The sequence below is a fragment of the Lampetra fluviatilis genome, chromosome 56 (assembly GCF_964198595.1).
Source record: "Lampetra fluviatilis chromosome 56, kcLamFluv1.1, whole genome shotgun sequence".
Lineage (NCBI taxonomy): Eukaryota > Metazoa > Chordata > Hyperoartia > Petromyzontiformes > Petromyzontidae > Lampetra > Lampetra fluviatilis.
This window is the reverse complement of record NC_136330.1, coordinates 1,763,166-1,784,117: the sequence shown is the minus strand read 5'-3', so window position 1 is coordinate 1,784,117 and position 20,952 is coordinate 1,763,166. Positions and strand designations below refer to the sequence as shown.

At 49.5% G+C, this 20,952-nt stretch overlaps 1 protein-coding gene across 4 annotated transcripts in view; it reads right to left on the bottom strand.

Annotated features, from left to right (window-relative positions):
* The window catches only part of LOC144950057 (uncharacterized), a 132,367-nt gene that overhangs the window by 90,105 nt on the left and 21,310 nt on the right, over positions 1–20,952 (bottom strand). The gene's annotated exons all lie outside the window — the stretch shown is intronic.

The following is a 20,952-nucleotide window of genomic DNA, read 5'->3' as shown; positions in this document are numbered from 1 at the left end:
AACATTGGGACGTTGGCCATTACCAGTTTATAGCTATGGGAGGACACGGTACCTATTTGCAGTGATGCACAAGTGCGGCCACTGCGCCACCCTTTCCTGCCTACTCGCCGAACTGCTGCATCGTCGTCGCAGGAGATGGGCGTCTCGCTACCAACAGCGAGGCGCCTCCGATTAGCATGGTTGGCTACGTACGGTGCGAAAGAAGTTCAAAGTATATACACCAGATCGCACGGGAGAATCTGAGGTCTGCTCAGGCTGCACGGCAGAATCTTTGTCTTTATATACTGCATATATATATACATTGGTTTGAGTCGTGTCAACAGATTTAATATGAGTGGGAGGCCACTTTGGCACGAGTCTCTACAGGAGAAGAATCAACATGGCAATTGCCCGGTGGAGCATTCACACCGGGGACGACTTTCCATAACAGCGAATCATTTTGACGGCTCGGGTTCACCAAAACACAAAACCGTGACTGATGAAGAAAGCCTGAAGTGGGGGGGGAGTCCATCACGGTCGTAGGTAAGCAGTGGAGGCTTCCTGCTGTGACTAGGGACAAACTGGGGGGCGGGGGTGGGGGTGGGGGAAGAGGGAAGAGCGAGGGGGGGCAAAGGGGGGACCAGGAGGGGGAGGTGGGGGGAAGGGGTGGGGGGAAAAGGGGAGGGGAGGGAGGGGGGATAAAGGAGGGGGCAAAGGGGGGAGGACAGAGGGGTGGGAGGACGAGTGGGGGGGGGGACAAGGGAGGGGAGGGAGGGGGGACAAAGGGGGGGGGGGGAGGGGACCAGGGGTGGGGGTATGGTGACCAAGCCAAGAAAACCCCCGAGACTCTGGCTTCCAGCTCTGGTTGGGTTGAGTGATAAATGAACACCCCTGCCTCGCCCCTTAAAGGGCCAATTCACATGCGGTGAGTTTCGTGGCCTCGGCCCAAGTCAACGAATTAAATAAAACAAAAAAGAACGGAAAGTCACGAACCAACTAACAAAATAAAAACAAAAATTCCTCTCCTAAAAATAAAATCAACGCGCGCGGTGTTCGCGTTCGAATTTGTGGTGGTGCCGTGCGAGGCGCCGCTTGAGCCCTCTCACCACCCTCCCTTGAGTACCCCGGCCCTTGAGGTTCGGCCAGAGAGAGGAGTTGTCCGACGTTTCGTTCTACGTCCTGGGAAGGTTATTTAGGAACTGAACCTGCGGTACTATCCGAAACACACAACTGTTTTCAATCTTTGGGTTCTTCATCTTCTCTCAAACAAATGCTGTTTACCGGAGCATAAAAAAACAGCTCTTTGGATTGTTTTTTGAAGCGTTCTTCATTTCCTGAAAAAGCCTGGAAGCTTCCCCAAACATATGGTGCGAAACGTCGAACATCGCGCCAAACTACACGCGGTAAAACCCAATAACCCATTGTTTGACATCAATACATGAACACATAACAACTGCGTAGGACGTTTGCTTTTCGTTATAGTATGCCAAACTTAATATATCCACTCATGAGCGGGTTCCTCAGTCTGCGTTTGTCCTTTGCTCTGTTGGTTGTGGAGGCGGCACTTGGAAAACCGCATTCTTCCGTCGCCACTCATGCGATGTTGTGCAAAAGTCTGTCCAATTTGCGGTGAAGTATAGCTGCCTTTAAAGCTGTGCCAAACGAGCATCTTTTGGCCGGCGATGTTTGTCCATTTCACGAAAGGAAGGTTCGCTTCTCTACAATGGGGGGATACGAAAGTGCATCACTGCGTAGGCTGGGTTACGTTGCTCTCGTGTGCGTTTGTGGGGTGTTGTGCCGCGCGCGGGGTTCGGAACACAAAATGACGTCGGGGATTGACACCGCACTACTGTTAACAATTTATTGATCGTTTATAGGGTGTCAAAAACAATGTTTTGTCGACAATCATGTTGATGTCAGCTTCATGTCGTTTGACGTTACGACGGTGCGCTTACGCGTGTAGAGTCCTGTACGGATTGCTTCGTGATCCAGGCCTCACTTGGAAATTCGATTTTTGGTCTCGTTGGTTGCTGTCCCGGGGTTTAATAAAGGACATTGAGGCAGGGTTGGTGGATCAAGCAAAGACAGGACGCATAGTCCTTACATTCATCTGGGTCTGCCTCGCTCGGAGACCCAAAACATCGTTTCGTATCCGGCACATCCAGTTTCCCTGTGGCTATGGCTACTCATCATGTGCCGCGCGCAATTAGGCCTTAATGGCACCCGATACATTGATAACATCAAATCTTGACTTAAAGCTTTCGTGACTGCAGGAATTCATATTCTGTGGGTCTTTCGGTAAAGCCACGCAGATAGATCAAATCATAAAAATATCACGACGTTTCGATCGCAACACAAGCAATCGTCTTCAGGTGTTGCGATCGAAACGTCGTGATTTTTTTTCTACGTGGCTTTACCGAAAGACCCGTAGAATATGATAACACCAAGCCGACTGCTGAAATATCAGTGCAGCATTTTAATGTTCTTCCAGCACCTGGGTGGGTCTCCTTCAAGCACTTCAGTTTCGTGCCACTCACACAAAAAAAAAACAACGCCCTTTAAATGAGGAAATAGGCAACACCCCGAATAGGGACACTTTTTGAAAACGGGTCATCAGACTCAGGGCGCCTTTGTTGGGTAAATCAAGCTGCTATGAACGTCATGAGACCACGACGAACTCTATGGGACACCACACACACACACTCCAGGCTGGTTAAACCCGGGATGGATCTTAGGCAGGCTCGGGTGCAGACGTTGCAACAAAGACAAAGACTCCCCTATAGCCTTAACAGACTGTAGGGGCAAGTGCTGTTCTCAAGCACGTATGAAGGCCGGCACGACACTAGAGGGGGTGGGTGGCCAACACCACGCTCGGCCGCCTTTGTCTCCCCAGTGGCGATGTTTACTACACACCACACCAGGTACTGATTTGAGGCCGAATCGACCTATGGGGCGCTCAGGACCGGTTCAAATAATCGTCACCGGTTTGGCCGTGAGCGGGAATCGAACCCGGGTCACCGGGTTCATAGCGCACCGTAACGCTAACCGCTACACTACCGCTCCCCAACACGCACATGCACACACACTACACAGACACACACACATACACACACACTACACAGACACACGCACACACACCTACACAGACACACTCACATACACACACACTACACAGACAGAAGCTGGCCGCACTTTTCTTCCCATCACACGAATCGCTCGCTGCGTTATCCAGCCAAGTGGAAACTACTTACCGCGCCGCGTAAATTTAGAAATCCGAATATATTTTTTTCCACCGCCCCGCCTGGAGATTTAAGCGCGGAGCTGCCCAACAAACGCCAAACCTCCAAACGGGAAGTCCCTGGCGGGAATCAGAAGGACTCAGAAGGACTCAGAAGGACTCAGAAGGACCTTCCAGCTCTGACTAACGTCTGCCAGCGACGTCGCGTGCAGGATGTGATGGGTGGGTGGGTCGGGGAGATACCTTCCCGGCCCTCTATCAAAAGGAACCCGAAAATATGGCCACACCATATCAATTCTAGATTTGAAGTTTTCGTGACTGCAAGGATCAAATTAAAATGAAAACAACTAAATTAAATCACGACGTTTCGGAAGCAACACAAGCCTCCGTCTTCAGGAGGCTTTTAATTTATTTTATTTTTTACCTTTGTGACTTTACCGAAAAAAACAAAAAGTACACACGAAATCATTGTTGTTAGACTGCGACGCAGATCCCCCCCACCACCCGCCCCCCCCCCCCACGACCACAACCCCCCCCCCAATTCGATTTGTCAAACAAGAGCGCACAGCAAACACTGGCGCGCTGTTGGTTGGTTCCCGACACCGCGCCTGTGGTTTACCCTCGAGTGACACGAGCGGGTCGCCTTCACGGAGACGTCAAAGTGAAACACGCGGTGGGGGCGATCTTGTAGCGCATCCACCGTCGTTAAGGGTCAAGTTAAAGGTGCAGGCCCTGCAATCGCTCGCTCGCTGCCACTTGTGTTGCGATCGAAACGTCGGGGGTTTTTTACTTGTATTATTTTCAATTCATTATTTTTCTTTATTTTTTTTATTTACGTGACGTTACCGAAAGAACCAAGCATATGAATTCCTGCAGTCACGAAAGTTTTAAGTGAAAATGTCCAGTGAATTCCACGTGCACACAACGGCACTCATCTCAATCGAGGATTCTGAACCAGTGGTGGGAAATTCCACATTACTCTGGTGGGGGCTAGTCTACCTCTTGGATGACCATGTGCAAATCTTGCTCCAAATTCATACTCATTTCATCGGCCACCATGAGGAATGATGAATGAGAGGTGAACTCACAACGCTGCGTTCTGCCCACACCGCAGCACCGGGCTCGATAATCATGAAATATTTTTCACGAAAAAAAGATAAAGCTTCCATTTAAAGTGGAGAGAAAATCAAATCGCACCCAGCAGGAAGGAGGCCCTGTCCTTGTTTTGTATTTTTAACAGTCAAGATGGCTTTCGTGATAATGCATTGTTCCTGTTATTGCTGATTATTTGCAGATAAGAGAAGTTAACGTTGGGGTCGGGCTTCCTGATCGTTGAATGACTGGTAGAGTACAAAGACAAAGACCCCCCATATAGCCTTAACAGACTGTAGGGGCAAGTGCTGTTAGTGAGTAGCAGCTATGAAGGCCGGTACGGTACACGAGGGACTGGGTGGCCAGCACCACGCCCGGCCGCCTTTTTCCCCCTCGTGGCGATGTTTACACATCGCTCCAGGTACACATTTGAGGCTGAGTCGACCTAGGGGAGGCACATGATACAGATAGTCATCTCTGGTATTGGCCGTGAGCTGGAATCAAACTCGGGTCGCCGGGTTCGTAGCACAGCGCACTAACCGCTGCACTACCGCTCCCGACGAGCGGTCGAGGACACGCGCCCACACACACACAGACACATGGCACTGCGCTCGCTTGGAACACAATGCGATGATGGCGACAGTGACAAGACGCGTGAAGGAACAATGCACATCGAGCAGCTGCTCTCAGCACGACACGCATCTCTCTCTCTCTCGCCAGTGGCGTGCGATACATCTGGTGGCAGTGGATTGTCCTTACCGGACTCGAGCCAACAATGGGAGTTTACATCCTTGCCAGGGGTTCAACAACTTGGTCAATCATCTATCCGGGGGGGGGGGAGTGTCACTTTGCGGGGGAGTCAACGGGTGGTAGTTCCGTGTATGTATGTTGAACTTCTTTCGCACCGTACGTAGCTAACCGTTCTAATCGGAGGTGCGGGGGAAGGACAGCAAACTCAACACAAAAATAAGTTATAAATAAATTCGTCTCCGATTTAGATGTTAAAAGTGCATAGCAGTGGCTTCCTAATATCGGAAGAAAGAGCGTTCCAGACGGCCACAGAAGCGCATCTGAAAGCGCCACGCGATGCGGTGAGTGTCTTTGTTCGGTGGCTATCAGCCAAAAGCCACTTTGAGGATGACCGGAGTTTGGGCGATGGTTTATGCTCCTTGACGAGATCATCAAGGTATAAATCTTTCCCCCATCATGGGAATGTGGAATTTACGCAGATGGGGTGAGGACCATTAATGGAATTTTTTGTTCAGATGTCTGAGAGAGACTTTGAATGACACACAGAGATCCAGAATCCCTTGGTTTGTGTGCTGAACATGTCATTACGAGGACATCAGTGGAAGATGATTATGATGATGGTGGCGATAACTTGTATTCGTGGATAACATAACATGTACATTTAACGAAGCGGGCTTTCGCAAACCAATTGATGTTTGGGTCAGATCGCCGGGTGAGTAAAATGTGTGTCGTCCACCCTCCTCCACCCGACGCAGCCACATCTTAAAGTTGTCAAGCGACGAACAAACGCAGTCCAACAATGCACGACTTCTTCAGCAGTAACCGCGGTGTGATGGACAGCGATCGCTCCCCTCGTGCCAATCGCTCTCCAGCACCACGCCGGTGGCGCTGCCGCAGACGAAACACGTGGCCGCGTTTGTTCATCACGTGGCCGCTTTATTAATCGGCCATGTCGACTAGAGGAGTGGGGAGGGGGGGGGTGTGTGACACACGTTTTACTCATCCGGCGGCCCGGTCCAAAACACGCTGTAATGGTGACGTTACCGGCGATGACGTCGAGTGCGAGATTCAGTGGCGGACGTGGGACGAGCATGAGCGACGAGGGATTGAGACGACGTCTCATCAGCTCGATCCCAACGCAAAATTCCGAGTGCGTAAGCGAACAAAAAAAACGAGGCTACAATTAGCGTATTTAATGAACACACTGAAACAACAATAATAGTGGTGGGCAGTGATCTCGTGCTGCGTTACAGCACGAATCAAAATAACGAGCGGCGTTCGTCATCAACGCCTGAATTATGACAGCAAAAACAGAGACGCTCTCTCAACTAATTTTTGGACCACCCTGGATATATTAACAAAATAAATAAGCGGGCAATGCGGCCTCCTGCTGTACGCCTGGCTGATGTTTTAGGTAATGGCCCTTCTGCAAGGGAGAGAAAGAGAGGACTGGCTGGCTCTACAATTGGAGACTGCACGTTGTTTGCACCGTGGAGCTCGGAGAAAACGGGGAGACTGTGAGAATGTTGATGAAGGAACAGTTTTGGAATTGACGAATGAGGAGGCATTGAGTATCAACGCAAAAACCACTGCAATGTTATCGTTGCCTACGGGGTAAATAATCGTTTCAAGTTTAAGGTTCAAGTTTATTTGGTTTCACTGGAAAATAATTCTCGAGCCCACGATGAGTCCCATTTACGAGTGTGACGTGGGTCACTAAAATGGCAAAAATAAAACAAACAAAATAAAGTCACTGCAATGGAGGAATTTAGAGCAAAAACAAACTGCATAAGAATAGAGTTTACCCTTTCTGGCAATAACACAGCCGTGTTAATATGTTAAAACACCAAACTGAAACCTTTTGCAAGGAATCATGTCTGCATTAACCACATATACTTGTGGTGAACATGCAAGCACACAAAACACAAATTCTGGTAGTATATGATGTATTGGCTTTGAAACTGATTGGTCCACACCAGAGACAGCTTTCTTTAGAGCCTCGTCTCACACAGTGTTAGACCAGAGGACGCCACAAGGCGGACAGCACAAAGACAATGCCACGATGAGGACATTGAGAGCTCGGAGCGAGCAGCTACATCATGGGACCCCCCTTTCGAGCATCAATGCAGACATGACACCTTGCAAAAGGTATCATTTTGGTCTTTTAACATCTTAACACAGCTGTTTTATTGCCAGAAAGGGTAAACCCCACTCATATTTTGATATTGGCAAGGGAGGTCCCATGATGAAAAACAAACTGCGTTGTTACGTGAGAAAAACGAAATATTGCTCAAATACAAATCGATCTTAAATAATACATTCCCCGTAGTGTAAACCGGTTAGGGCAGATTGCGCACAGAAAATCGCACGTAATGTTTCAGTGAATGTTATCGTTGCACCCCTAACATAGCAACATAGCTCAAAGCAGATTAGTAGAATAAAAAAAAGTGTTGCAAAGCTTCTGCATTGCTTTCAGGTGCTGCGTGTAATTGTTTTTTACGCTATTTACAACTACGGCCCTCCTCCTCCCGGGGTCACTGTATCTCCACTGTTTGTTTTGCTTTGGGGTCGCTTGCCCCACCCACCCTTTTGAGTTACCTCTCCCAGCAAAATGCTTTTTGCTGGGAGAGGGGGTGGAGGGGCATTCCCAGACATCAAACGCCTCTGCCCGTAGCAGCAGGGGGATACCCCAACGCAGCAGCTGTCAGCCGACAATGTTATTTTGGGGGGGGGGCATCGCTGGAGATAGCAAGAAAATTATCTGCTGCTGCTGCTACGTTGGTAGTGACGCACAAAGGCACAGGCAATAACAACAACAACAACACAAACTCAGCACATTCCATGTCAATAACGCTGTAGCTTTCAAACTAAAAAGTTAACTAAACGAAACATTTTTATTGTATCTTACCAGGCGAGGGCCCGCTGAGCTACACAGCTCTATTTCAGAAGTGACCTGGCTACCATAAATGACAGCCCAACGAAATGGCTCATCGCGTGGAAATTTTATAGCAGTCAAATACCACCAACGCTTATTTTGTAAATGTGGAGGTAAACCCGGAGGGTCCGCATAACAACCCACAAGACCACGGGGAGAACACGCAGACTCCAAACGTAACAGGCGTCAGGGTCAGGATCAAACCCACGACCTCCTGCAAAACCAGGCGAGGGAGATTACATCTCACCACCGCGGCGCCCTTACACATATACAATCGGCGACGTTTCGGGTCAATGCCCCTTCCTTTCATAGCGCAATCAACGAAGAGGCCGATAACATGAGTTGAGAACTTGAGTTGAGAACTTGAGTTGAGAACTTGAGTTGAGAACTTGAGTTGAGCACTTGAGTTGAGAACTTGAGTTGAAAACTTGAGTTGCTCACGCAATTGCTCGTCGCTGGATAGGTAACTGCATCGGCACTGATGACCTGGTGAATTTCCACCGAGACAAATCACTCCATGGGAAGCGACCACGGTGTAACGGTTGGACTTGCGCCATCCAGAGGTCATCCAAACTCCTTCTGTCCGCCCAGCAGCGAACATGGGGACAGTACCACCCCAGTTAGTCGACGATAGGCAGGTCCACGCGTGGTGGGGTGCAAGTTATTGGTACTCCCAAGGCTTACACAACCTCTGGCTAATGTGGAAGAGTAGGCCAAATACCCTGCAGCTGGGACTCTCTGGAGCCCCCTCTGAGTGGAGGTCCCCCCCTCCGTCAGCAGTGACGTGACCCAGGCATTGCAGGGCTGCGCCCTTGCAGGCAGCTCTGGTTCACCCCTTTTCGTCACTGCGGGAGGCCACAACGGGCTAAATAATTAAGATGACTCCCAAGATTATTGTGCGCTTATGTTGAGTTTTTTTTCGTATCATCACACAAGACGCAGGTGATCTGCTTCCAAATGTAAACTGGCGTGCAATGAACCAAAACGAGACTAAACAAACATTTGCCAGAGAAACCCAAGCGTTTGAACATTGCAGGGCCTCGCAGATTAATAGAACAGCTAAATGCGAGCTGTAACAACAAGGCCACCACTTTCCGAGGCTGTATTCTTAGAAATCCAACACTCAAGGTGTGGAGGACCCCCATCAATCAGCGAGCAAACACTCACGGGAGACAGCGCGGGCCTCGGCTCACTGCCTGAACGACTTCGCAGCCGGGAAGATCACCCAGCCCTGCTGGGTCCACCCACCCACACACTCGTGTAACCATTCCACACGCTACACCTATCTTCTTGGTTCTTTCGGTAAAGTGACGTAAAAGGGAAATAATAAAATAATAAAAATAAAACATAATAAAACAATTCTCACGACGTTTCGGCCACAACGCAAGCAGCCGTCCTCAGGTGAAGAAAAGGTCTGTCGGAAGGACAGCGTCGTGAGAATTATCTTATTATGTTTTATTTTTTATTATTTTATTATTTCCCTTCTACGTGACTTTACCGACAGAACCAAGAAGATGAATCCCTGCAGTCACGAAAGCTTTAAATCGAAACGCTACACCTACACAAGCTACACCTACACAAGCCACACACCACACCTACACAAAACACACACCACACACACACAAGATACACTAACAACCACACAAGACACACACCACACCTACACAAGACACAAACACACACGTGTGTGTATACTCCATCTACACACGACACCAGGCTTGCCTGGGTAAACAAGCTACACGATAATAATATGTGATACAAAGTAAAACGATGTCACCTACACACGACACCTCCACACGCCACTTGCAATTAAACTGGGCACATCTCAACCGCCCCCAGTACGTGGCGGCTGACTCTAAGCCAAGATGCACGCCGGCTCTCATCCCATGGGCATGACCTTTCGGTCCACTCCTGGCTGAGAATCACGTTCAGACATTCGGCTGAGGATCAGATTGAGCTAAGTTCAGAGGCCGCTCCCGGCTCTTCTCTCTTGTGCTGAACCTAGGGAGGGCCAGCCAGGCAGGCATGGCCCTGTCACAAACCGACTGAGTGGGGCCAATTCCATACGACAGCTCTCACATCGCCTACCCTCCTATGGCACTGAGAAACGTTGCGATTTCAATTCGTGGTCGGGGAGTTTACTCGGCCCATCATCCGTCCCGGGGTCGATAAAAACGCTTTTTGTTCCGCTTCGCCCGCACCTTCGATGAGCACGGTTGGCTACGTACGGTGTGAAAGAAGTTCGACATAGGTACACGCCGTACACTTTGTGGGGAAGTCAACAGCGGATGTCCTGTGGGTAAGATTGCCCCTTCCTCCCGCACCCTGTCATAGGAATGTGGAATTTCCACCACCGGCTCAGGGCTGTAAACAGGAGCTGAGCACAGACGTCTCAATACTCATTTGAGCCGGAAATCAATTGACGTTTTGCCTCTCCTATTCACTACTACATCGTTGGCACCTCTAACTATTTGCTCAGTCTAATTAGTCTTAGCTCTAAGGGGCCGTCCATAAATGACGTCACGCGATTTTGAACGATTTTTCACACGGCATCACAAAAAGTCAGACCCCCCTCAAATATGACGTCACAAAGCTCTGCCCCCCCCCCCCAAACCATATTTCCATTCTAAAACTATTGTCATTGTAGTGCGTATTTAATGTGCCGCTGCACTCTGATGTTGTAGGAGAAAACATTTATTAAAAAGTATATTTAATTAAGTAGAACGTGTTTATATTTATTTAAAGTTGCGCATTTTGATGTGATGTTACATTTCTCAAACACCCCCCCCCCTCGTCACACATCGTCACAAATGTCTGACCCCCCCCCCCCCAGGTGCGTGACGTCATTTATGGATGGCCCCTAAGCGAGCGTCCCAAAGCAATATGATTAAGTTACAGGTGCTGGAACGTCCCCTCCTCGTAGTCCAGATCCGAGCCGCCTAATGCCCCGGCGCTCAAACGTGCCAGGACATCTCTTCCGCTCGACTGTGAGAGAGTGAAAGAGTGAGAGAGATGCTGAGCTCAGCCTTGTGAGGTCAGCATCAGTGGACACAAGCCAACCCCTTCCCCCGGGATCGTCACATTTGGCTCGATTTCGCTCATTCACAAGAGTCGGCTTCGAGAAGGCTCAGTTGCGACTTGGCATCATTCTGGAAAACATGAGCGCCTGAGCTGGAAATGTAGCAAGCTAACGATGAGTGCCTGCTTGCAGCACGTGGTGGTTGGTGTTCGTCGCTGACAGCGGATGCGTTGGAGCCATCGAATGACATCGTGGTCTGTGCAACGATAGACTAAAACAACCCCCCCAGGTTTCCCTGGAAAAATATAACTTTGACTCTTCCTCTGCTTGTGATGATAGCTTCGCACAATGACGGGCACGGTGAAACGGATCAGCTGCGTTTGTATAAACCAACTATGGACGTATGCACGGTTTTGTGAGCATTGGCAGATGTCTCACACCCCTACAGAGTGCACCGTCTCTTACACTGCAACCCTTCATCAGGGCGTGTCTCGCCGCATACTTTCAATGGATGCTCCAGATTCAATAATGCAATACGAGTTCACATTTAAGGTTGTTATACATCGTTGGTGAATGTAGCGGCTTGTAGCGGCTGCAGTGATCGCATGAACTCGGAACGGAACAATAGTTTCGAATAGAAAGCCATCGATACGTACAGATGCGACTCCATGCGGGTATCAAGTGCTTAAGAATCAATGATGAATCGGTGCATCGTTGTTCTCCGATAAGGTGAGCAACGATTTACCCCGTCCAGCGATGTCATGGATCTCCATGATCCCCGTGTTGTAATTCTATTTTTGGTCTCGTTTGTATAGGTCCCCTCAACTTAGCCTAAATATCACCTGAACGTATACGTTGTATGAATCGTAATTAATCTGATTCTCGCAAGCACAACTTAACTAACCCCAAAAAAAAGATTTGTAGTATGGATGATATTGGTCGCGAAAGCCTCCGACGTGTTAAAACTGACACCTTCACTTCTTAGCGACGATTTTCTGGGTGGCTCCTAGACCGGAGTATGGGGCACGCGACTAGCAGCCTCAGCCACGGTAAGGCGTATACTGGGTGTGGTCTGCCGGGTGTGGTTCACGTCTTCTGGTTCGCTGGTAGACTGCAGTTTGGGGGCACGCATTGTGGATGTGGTGTACCGGGTGCAGGACATATTTTCCAGGTCGCCCATAGATTCCCCTCTTCTTCACCCGAACATCCATTCCCTCTCCCAAGCCACGATTCCTTTCCCCGTATCCCATGACCTCACCCTCCCTGGCCAGGCAGATTGGCAGCATCCACACGGCCCCGCTCTGCTTAGGGAGAAATCACGACCAATACCAGCATCAACCCGTTCTGTCTGCCACCCAGCTTCTATCACTTTTGTCCAGCCCCCTTCCCCCTCACGCCGCCCTCCATTTCCCCTAAATCTCTGTGCCGCAGTCCGGCCCCGAGCCCTATTAGGGAACGGCACGGAACGGGAGGGGGGAGGGGGGCCCTGGGAATGCCCGGGACGCCAAACAAGGGGGCACTGCTCGACACCGCTAATCACTCACCTGACGCGTGGGCGACAGCGGCGGGCACGTGCTGCCGTCACCCCCCACACACCCTACACCCCCCACCCACCACCTACCACCCACCCACCAACCACCCACCACCCACCCACCCACTCCCCTCCCCCCATCCACCACCCCCCAACCACCCACCCTCCCACCACCCATCACCCATCACCCACCCACCACCCACCCCCCACCCCCCACCACCACCTCCGGGAGCCGGCCGCACACTCAGGTTCACGGGTGCGGCTGGCGGCGCTGGGGTGGTGTTCATCGTCAGACCGCGACAGGCAACTTTCAGCAATTACCGGAAAAGTGAGAATTTAACATCATTTTTTGATTCAAGAATCAATGTTCACGCGGTGGACCTGACGCTCACGAAGTTGACGCAATGCGTAGGGGACAACGTACGAACAAGCATCCCGCGTCACGCGGGGGGGGGGGGGGCTTTATTTATCGCTCAATATGTTTTCAAGATACTGTGAGGCTGGCATAAGGCACTACCACTAGAGTTCATAATGACGGTGCAGTAACGTCGAAACAATCCGCGGGTTGCCTGGCACGCTGCACCGTTGAAATCAAGCACGGGTCTCATGCCCACTCCGAAATTGCAATCCCCAGGCATCGCCTGAGTGCGGTTAGGGGCAGGTCTTCGTTTTTATTCATTTATTTACACCGCGATTGCATAACACTGAGTTGTGTGGCAAGGTAGATATTATGAAGGTCCTATTTGGCCTAACCTGCCTGAGCTGCAGTAATAGGCCAGGAAATAAAGTAGGGGGGGGTATTAAAAACAATGCAAGCACCAACTCCCGCGGGGCTTGGGCAATCCCCGTATATAGTTACGTTTCTTGTTGTTTGTGTCGGCGAATGTTAAACAACAAAAAAGTTAAACAAACAGATGGGTGTGTTATGACATACACAGCGGGGCAAGCTTAGCGTGGTGATGGGGAGGGGGGCGTTAACAGCGATGTCCACTGCTGCAGTGAGAGTGGCCACCACCGTGATGATGGGAAGGGCGTTAAGAGCGATGTCCACTGCTGGCGTGAGAGTGGCCACCACCCGACTATCGCCACCACATGGGGGATTTGTTTTTCCAGTATCAAAAGTATGCAAACTGAGAAAAGGGGTTTTAGCCTTTCTTGCAATACAACATGAGTTGTGTTGTCCAAACACCGAATAGAAACCTTTTCGCAAGGAATAAAGAACCGCGTTAACCACACACACAGTGCTTGTGGGAAACATGCAAATAAAACATGCTCGGAACAATATTTACATCGTCGTCATCAGTGTCAGACCAGAGAACGCCAAAATGCGAACAGTACAAAGCCAGTGCACGTATCGGAGCATTTATAGCTTGGGATGAGCAGCTATCTCATCAGAGCATGCATTGCTTGCCTGTTCACCACAAAGTACTGTGTGTGTGTGCGTGGTTAATGCAAGTCTTGATTCCTTGCTTAAGGTTTCTATTGTGGTGTTTGAACATCTGAACACAACTCCTGTTAAATATCGATTTAAAGATTTCGTGACTGCAGGGATTCAACTTCTTGGTTCTTTCGGTAAAGTCACGTAGAAGGGAAATAATAAAATAATAAAAATAAAACATATGATAATTATAATTCTCACATGTGAGAATTTTATTTTTTATTTCATTATTTTATTATTATTTCCCTTCTACGTGACTTTACCGAAAGAACCAAGAAGACAACTCCTGTTACTATTATTCTGTTTCCTGCCCGCCACATCACCACGGCCTCGTGGTTCTCGTCACGAGCCTCCTGACCGCCACTCCTCCAGTTTCCTTCTAGCACGAAGCTGCCCCCTGCGACTTCGGCCGCCGCCGCTGCCATTCGCCGCTGCGACCTCGCAAACGCAAACCTCCCAAAGGCGGCTGCGGCCGATATCAGCTCCCGTTCGATATTGGTCGATGTCCTCAATTTCACCGTTTTAAATTCATTTGATCGGAGGGTAAAACACCAGCCTGGGTAATGCCATTCTACCTCGATGCTGCTTGTGCATGGCAAGACGTTGTGTATCTTTTTGATATGTATTCATTCCATGTGCAGTTGAGCGTACTAACCTTTAAAACACGGTCATGCCACGACAGTTGCCCGAGCCTGGCGTCTTGGGCCTGAATTCTGTAAAACAGTGCCCTGAGCCTCAACTTGACTTCTGAAACCAGCGTGCAAAGCTTGAGCCGAAACAGTCTCAACCGTGAGGAGGCCTGAGCAAGGTCACCACCCTAAATGCTGACAATAAATCAGAATGCGACTCTGAAATCTGAGCCTGGACATGACCTCCGGAGGGATAGTCTGACCCCCGTTCCGCTGTTAGGCAAGGCCACGGTGCCCTCATTCGCCGGACATGGACGAGGGAGCGCGCCCTGCAGCGGCGTATCGTGGGCCAGACCGTGACATGGGCCCGGCGCAGACGCAATGGATACAGCGGCAACCGGGCGGGCGCCACGGTAAACGGAGCGGGCTGCCAGGCACCGAAGATTCCACTGGTCTAAGCCAAGACCGCCTTGAACATTCAACACACGGGGAACTTCAACGGGAGAGGGGCGGAGGGATGGGCAGACAGCCCTGGGCCCAAGCTCAATGGGCAGAGGTTTTGGAAATGGTGGGGGCCACGGTGGCAATCTGTAATGGGCAGGGTTTGCACTACACGGAGGTCCAAAATAACCGGGACATCTCATGGAAAGAAGAACATCTCACAATGCCGACCGGCAGAGAGGGAAACGTTACGCGTCAATGACAATGTCTTGCGCGGTGTATCGTAGACGCAAGCGATGGGGACGTTTCAAGTTGTGGGAAGTCTGCAGATTGTCCCAGGACAGCTGGCTCAAAGCGGTTGACAATCAGCACAGACACGACAACAACAACAACAACAACAACAAAAAAGATCAGGTGAACAGCTACAGGGAGGTTGACGTCCCTTCAAGAAACTTGGCCTGGATTATTTTTGGTGGGGAAGACCGCGTGGTGTCAGGCCGGCCTGCTTGGGATGGGGCTGAGTTTTTTTTTTGGGGGGGGGGGGCCTTTCCCGATCCTCTCCCCGTGTTCCCTCCCGGGGCCTGTTTAACGAGTGGCACGCAGATGCGACGGCGTCCTCCGGCAAAGCGACGGCTCGCCCCGAACGCCGGGGAGTCAAGAACTCCCTCCCAGGGAAAAAGAAAAAAACTCCAAGTATTTCCGTGGAGATGGGGCCATGTGGGCGCTACAGCAAAAAAGGGGGGCCTCTAACACATTTGGGGGGGGGGGGGTAAACACACGTCAACGACATCTGCGAACGGCAAAAAAAACATTCAACAAATGACTCAGTTGGGAAAGGATTCCGGTGAGCGAGAGGGACGGTGGAAAAAAAATAAAATTGTGGCTGGCGAGCTGAGACGTTGGCGCTTTCCAGAACCGCGCTGTCCAGGTCCCAGACCCCCGGGGCTCGCGCGGCTCTACCCACCCGCTCGTGGTAGCGTCGTGTGCCCACACGGTGGCCAGGAGATGTTAACTACCTCGCCTGGTGTACAGGAGGTCGTGGGTTCGATCCAGACCCTGACAATGCCTGCTGTTGTATATTTGGAGTTTGCGTGTTTCTCATTATCATCATCATCATCATCACGGTGGCTAGGATATGTTAACTACCTCGCCTGGTGTACAGGAGGTCGTGAGTTCGATCCAGACCCTGACGCAAGCTGCATATGTGGAGTTTGTGTGTATGTCTCTCTCTCTCTCCCCATGGCCACGTGGATTTTTATCCAGGTCCTCCGGTTTTTCCTCCACATTTAGAATCGACTTTTTGCGTTTAGTTTATTGTCCTTCCCCCGCACCTCCGATTAGCACGGTTGGCTATATAGGGTCCAAAAGAAGCTCAACGTACATACATACAACACTTCGTTGAGCTATCATTTGTGGCGAGGTCGCTTCTGAAAAAAGCTATATGGCTCAGTGGGCCTTACCTGGGAAAATAAAATAAAAAGTTAATAAAGTTATTTCTTTCTTAATACTGCAACATTCTACCATGAATGGAAACATTCAAACACATCCGTCAAATAGCACTTGTGTGGCCTCAAAAGGAAACACAAATACAGAAGAGGTGACGTTTCGGGTCATGGCCCTTCGTCATAGTGCGATGCATAAACACCATGAAGTAGAGCCATAGCGCCATGAAGAAGGGGTAGTTACCCGAAACGTCGCCTCTTACGAACGAGTTGAATTTTGTGTGTGTTGTCTGCGTACCACCGCTGCAAACGCGGCAGCATCAACCAAACAATGTCCCCATAAACGGCATCGATTTAAATTATTGTAAAGTGGAACTCTTTGTGCCGAGATTCCACAGTGCTTGCCGCACAAGAGTAAGCCATTGTGTGCCGTGTCATTGATTAATATGCCTCAAAAATAGCTTAAGATCCTGAGAAAAATCCGCTCTCAAAATTAGATGTTCTTTTTTTAACACGAGATAACTGCTCCGAGAATTCTGATGTGCGGTTCGTGACATCAATCAATGACGTGCACGCAGACAGAGGGACGGCTGTTCCCAGCCTCCCTATCGCTTGCCTGAGTGGCCCATGGGCATTTCAGACAAGCGAGGAGTTGTCTCAATGATGATAACAATTCTTTCTTTATCCGTGAAAGACTCCTCCGAGTCCCCGAGAGGGTTTTGTTCACAGCAGCGCTGCTTCGTACCTTTTGCAAATTCCTTCTCGAGTATATATATCTATCAGTGTCTGGGGAGAAACAGCAGCACCCACAGAATACCCCAAATAATGTGTGCGGAAACGCGACGGTCAAAAATGAACACGATAAGCAAACTGCTCGCTGTACCGCGTTCCACAAACAATGCGAACGAGGCGGATCAAAAACGCTGCACATACGAAACAAACAACTCACGATACAAACGTGACTGGCGGTGGAAAGGAAGCGACGAAATAGGCTCCGAAATCGAATCACGGTCCTTGAATTGTGTGGCAGTTCACGGCATCCCTGGGCAGGTGAATCGCCGCAAGGCCGCCTTCAACTGAATCCTTCAGTGCTGCGTCTGTAGCAGCACGCTCCCTTGCATTGCGTGGGTGTTTGTGGCTATTGCTCGATGGCTCTCTGATTAGGGGGGGGGGAGCAGCTGCACCGACTTGGTACCCGTCGTCGCTACGCCACGTGCCCCGTTATTCCAGCATCGTGGAGGCGGCGAGGGTTGGTCGATCACAGCACTCCCTTCCCGTCGGGCGTAGCAGGGGGAGCCACATTCTGGCTGCTCAGTAGAAGGCAGTACAGCAAGGGCAGGCTAATCTCCATCTGTTCTATCTGAACGGGATGGAGTGGGTGTACCCCTCGCACGCGCGGGGGTTTTCCCTGGGAGCTCCGCTTTCCTCCCACCTGGATTAAGACTCATTAATCGATTGAACAAAAAACGAAATCTCAACTGGAGGGAGAAGTCAGTGGCTGGAGGGAGAAGTCAGTGGCTGGTGAGAGAGAAGTCAGTGGTTGGAGATAGAACGAGGATGCAGCGGCGACTCCCCGCTGCCTTTCCGTGTTGTACCGCGGCCGTCCCTGAAGAAGCTCCCAGTCCTTGGGGGGGAAACGTCGGGCATCGTGGTGAACAATGCTAATAATGAACTTCGTTGCACAGGAAAGCCACGCGGAGTGCGATGACACGCTGTTTTCGGGAGGGCCCTGCGATGTTTGCCTTTTCAGTTGAGATTTCGTTTTTTGTTCAACCGATTCGTCCCTTCGCGGCCTCCACGCGCGATGAGACATTGCCACAGCATTAAACGCTCACAAAGCTACCACTGTGCTCTCGTTTTTATTCTTCTTGTTACTACGCAGAAAGGAGAGTTGTTCTTCTAAGCTGTTCAAACCCAGCGCCTGTGCATGGTAGACGGGAGTCTAAAGCAACATTAAGCGATAATATAATAAGTATTTGAGAGTTTGGTCATGTGATATCAGAGCAGAGCATTGCATCATATCATTTTAAAGGGAAGCATTCATTTGATCATATGATGCATTCGGATTAATATCACGGGATATTCAACGTTTTGGATGGGGATAACATGGATTTACAATTTTTTAAAACTCCATTACTCATGACCAACCTTGCAACGTTTTTTCAAGTTTATTAATTTACGCCCTTTTCAAAATCATATGAAGCCATTACACACTTGACGAGCCCGATAGTTTCTAAATCTGTTCCACTCATGTGGGAAGTGCCGGTTCAAATGAGGGTGGAGATATGGTGTGGTGTGTGCGAGTTCCAATTCTGGCTGGTTAAGTTGAGTCAGCCCATCATCGCTCTGACGTCAATAAAGTAAATGCCACTTTTGGGGCTACGTCAACAGCGGTTGTCCTATGGGGAGACTCACCCCCGTCACAGGAATGTGGAATTTCCACCACTGGCTCAGCGGTGTAAACAAGAGATGAGCACCGTCTCAAAGCCTAGTTGAACAAAATATCACTACAGATGTATTTCCGTGTTTGCGTGCATAGGTGTGTGTATGTGTGCGCTCGCTAACAGCACTTGCTCCTACAGTCCATTAAGGCTATACGGGGGGATCTTTGTGTGGGCCACGTTACAGAGAGCACCAATGTAGTTAATATTTTAGTTTTTTACGTGGTGGTTTAGTTGCTGCAGCTCCATACTATTAACATTCCTTCCCTTTATTAATGCTAACCCTACTCCCTCCCTTTGATGCTGCTAATCCTGCATAATGCACGTGCATAATATGACTTTGAAACCCCCCGCCCACCTCCTACGCATTCCACAAGTAGTGACTAATCCCATATCTGCATTTGCCATAAATATGCTAAATTCCTCTTGATATGCAAATTATTCGTCAAGGCGCTCTTCCCCCTCCAACCCCGCTTAAATATACGCTGCCAAGCCTGGTGGTGTTCATTCAGACGCTGTCTTTCATCTGAGGACGGCTGCTTGCGTTGTGGCCGAAACGTCGTGAGAATTCTTTTATTAGGTTTTATGTTTATTATTGTATTATTTCCCTTCTACGTGACTTTACCGAAAGAACCAAGGAGATGAATCCCTGCAGTCACGAAAGCTTTAAATCGAAATTTATAGCACCAATGTAATTGTATGCGTTCATATTTGCGCAGCAGCATCAGCAGCAGGGACAGCACCTGCAGCAGCAGCAGCAGCAGGGACAGCACCTGCAGCAGCAGGGAAGCGTGCACCTGCAGCAGCAGGGAAGCGTGCACCTGGAGTTTAATGCAAACCGCGCGCGTGTCCTCGTGGCCGGGAGTGCTGCTCCATGGCAGTGCATGTGGCCTCGCGTGCGAAGCGTCATTCACACCTCTCTCTGACCGTGCTGCCGTTGTGGGCCCAGCTGGTGCTTGTTTTGCCAGTGCCAGTGGCATGCAAGCGCGCCAAATGTGGTTGTTGTTGTTGGATATCTTGTTTTTGTTGTTCTTTATCTTTTGTGTTGTATATCTATATTCTTAGGTTTTTTTCGGTAAAGTCACGTAGGTAAAAAAATTAAAATTAATAGAAGTAAAACAAAATCACGACGTTTCGGAGGCAACACTAGCTTCCGTCTTCAGGTGGAACCGTCACAGCACGCTTGCTGTATCAAGTGATTTATTTATTTTATTTTTATTTTACTTTTATTAATTTTAAAATTTTTACCTACGTGACTTTACCGAAAAAACCTAAGAATATGAATCCTTGCAGTCACGAAAACTTCAAATCTAGAAGTTGTATATCTAGTTGTTGTATATCTTGTTCTTATTGTGTTTCTTGTTGTTGTTTTGTTGTTGTATATCTTGCTGTTGTTGCATATTGTTGTTGTTGCTCTATATATTATTTTGTATATATTGTTGTTGGTGTATATCGTGTACTTGTGCCATTCATTCACGTGTAGCCGTCCCAGTGTTCATGTAATTTGGCCGGACTCGACGTTCTCGTGACTAAAGCGTGCGGCTCGCGATGCACTGAATGCGAGTGGCATTATACATATTTAGTGACGACGACGATGATGATTCAGGTGACAGACTTACAGGTTTGGGAGCTCAGATCCCCCTTAGCTGTTAACCCACACGGTTTAATCCGTAGTCTAGTACACGGAAGTTTAATTTTCAGGTCCATACGGCTCACAGCCGTTTCGATACGGGCAAAACACATCACGTGATTATCTATTTGTTTGTGTTTCTCCCTTGTGATGGGACTTTGTAGGACGAACGTTCAGATGTATAAGGGCACGGGGTGACCAATAAGGTCTGCATCGGTCTGTAATAAGGTAGAGGGCACTGATAAGGGCTTGGGAGGTGTGCATCCCATCTCGCTGCCAGGGTCGTGAGGTGACGAGAAGAAGGCAGCACATAAACGCATCATTGAATATATCTGTGCAGAACTTTGAGTAAAAAAAGAAAACCCCAATCACACGTGTGCGGGTGTG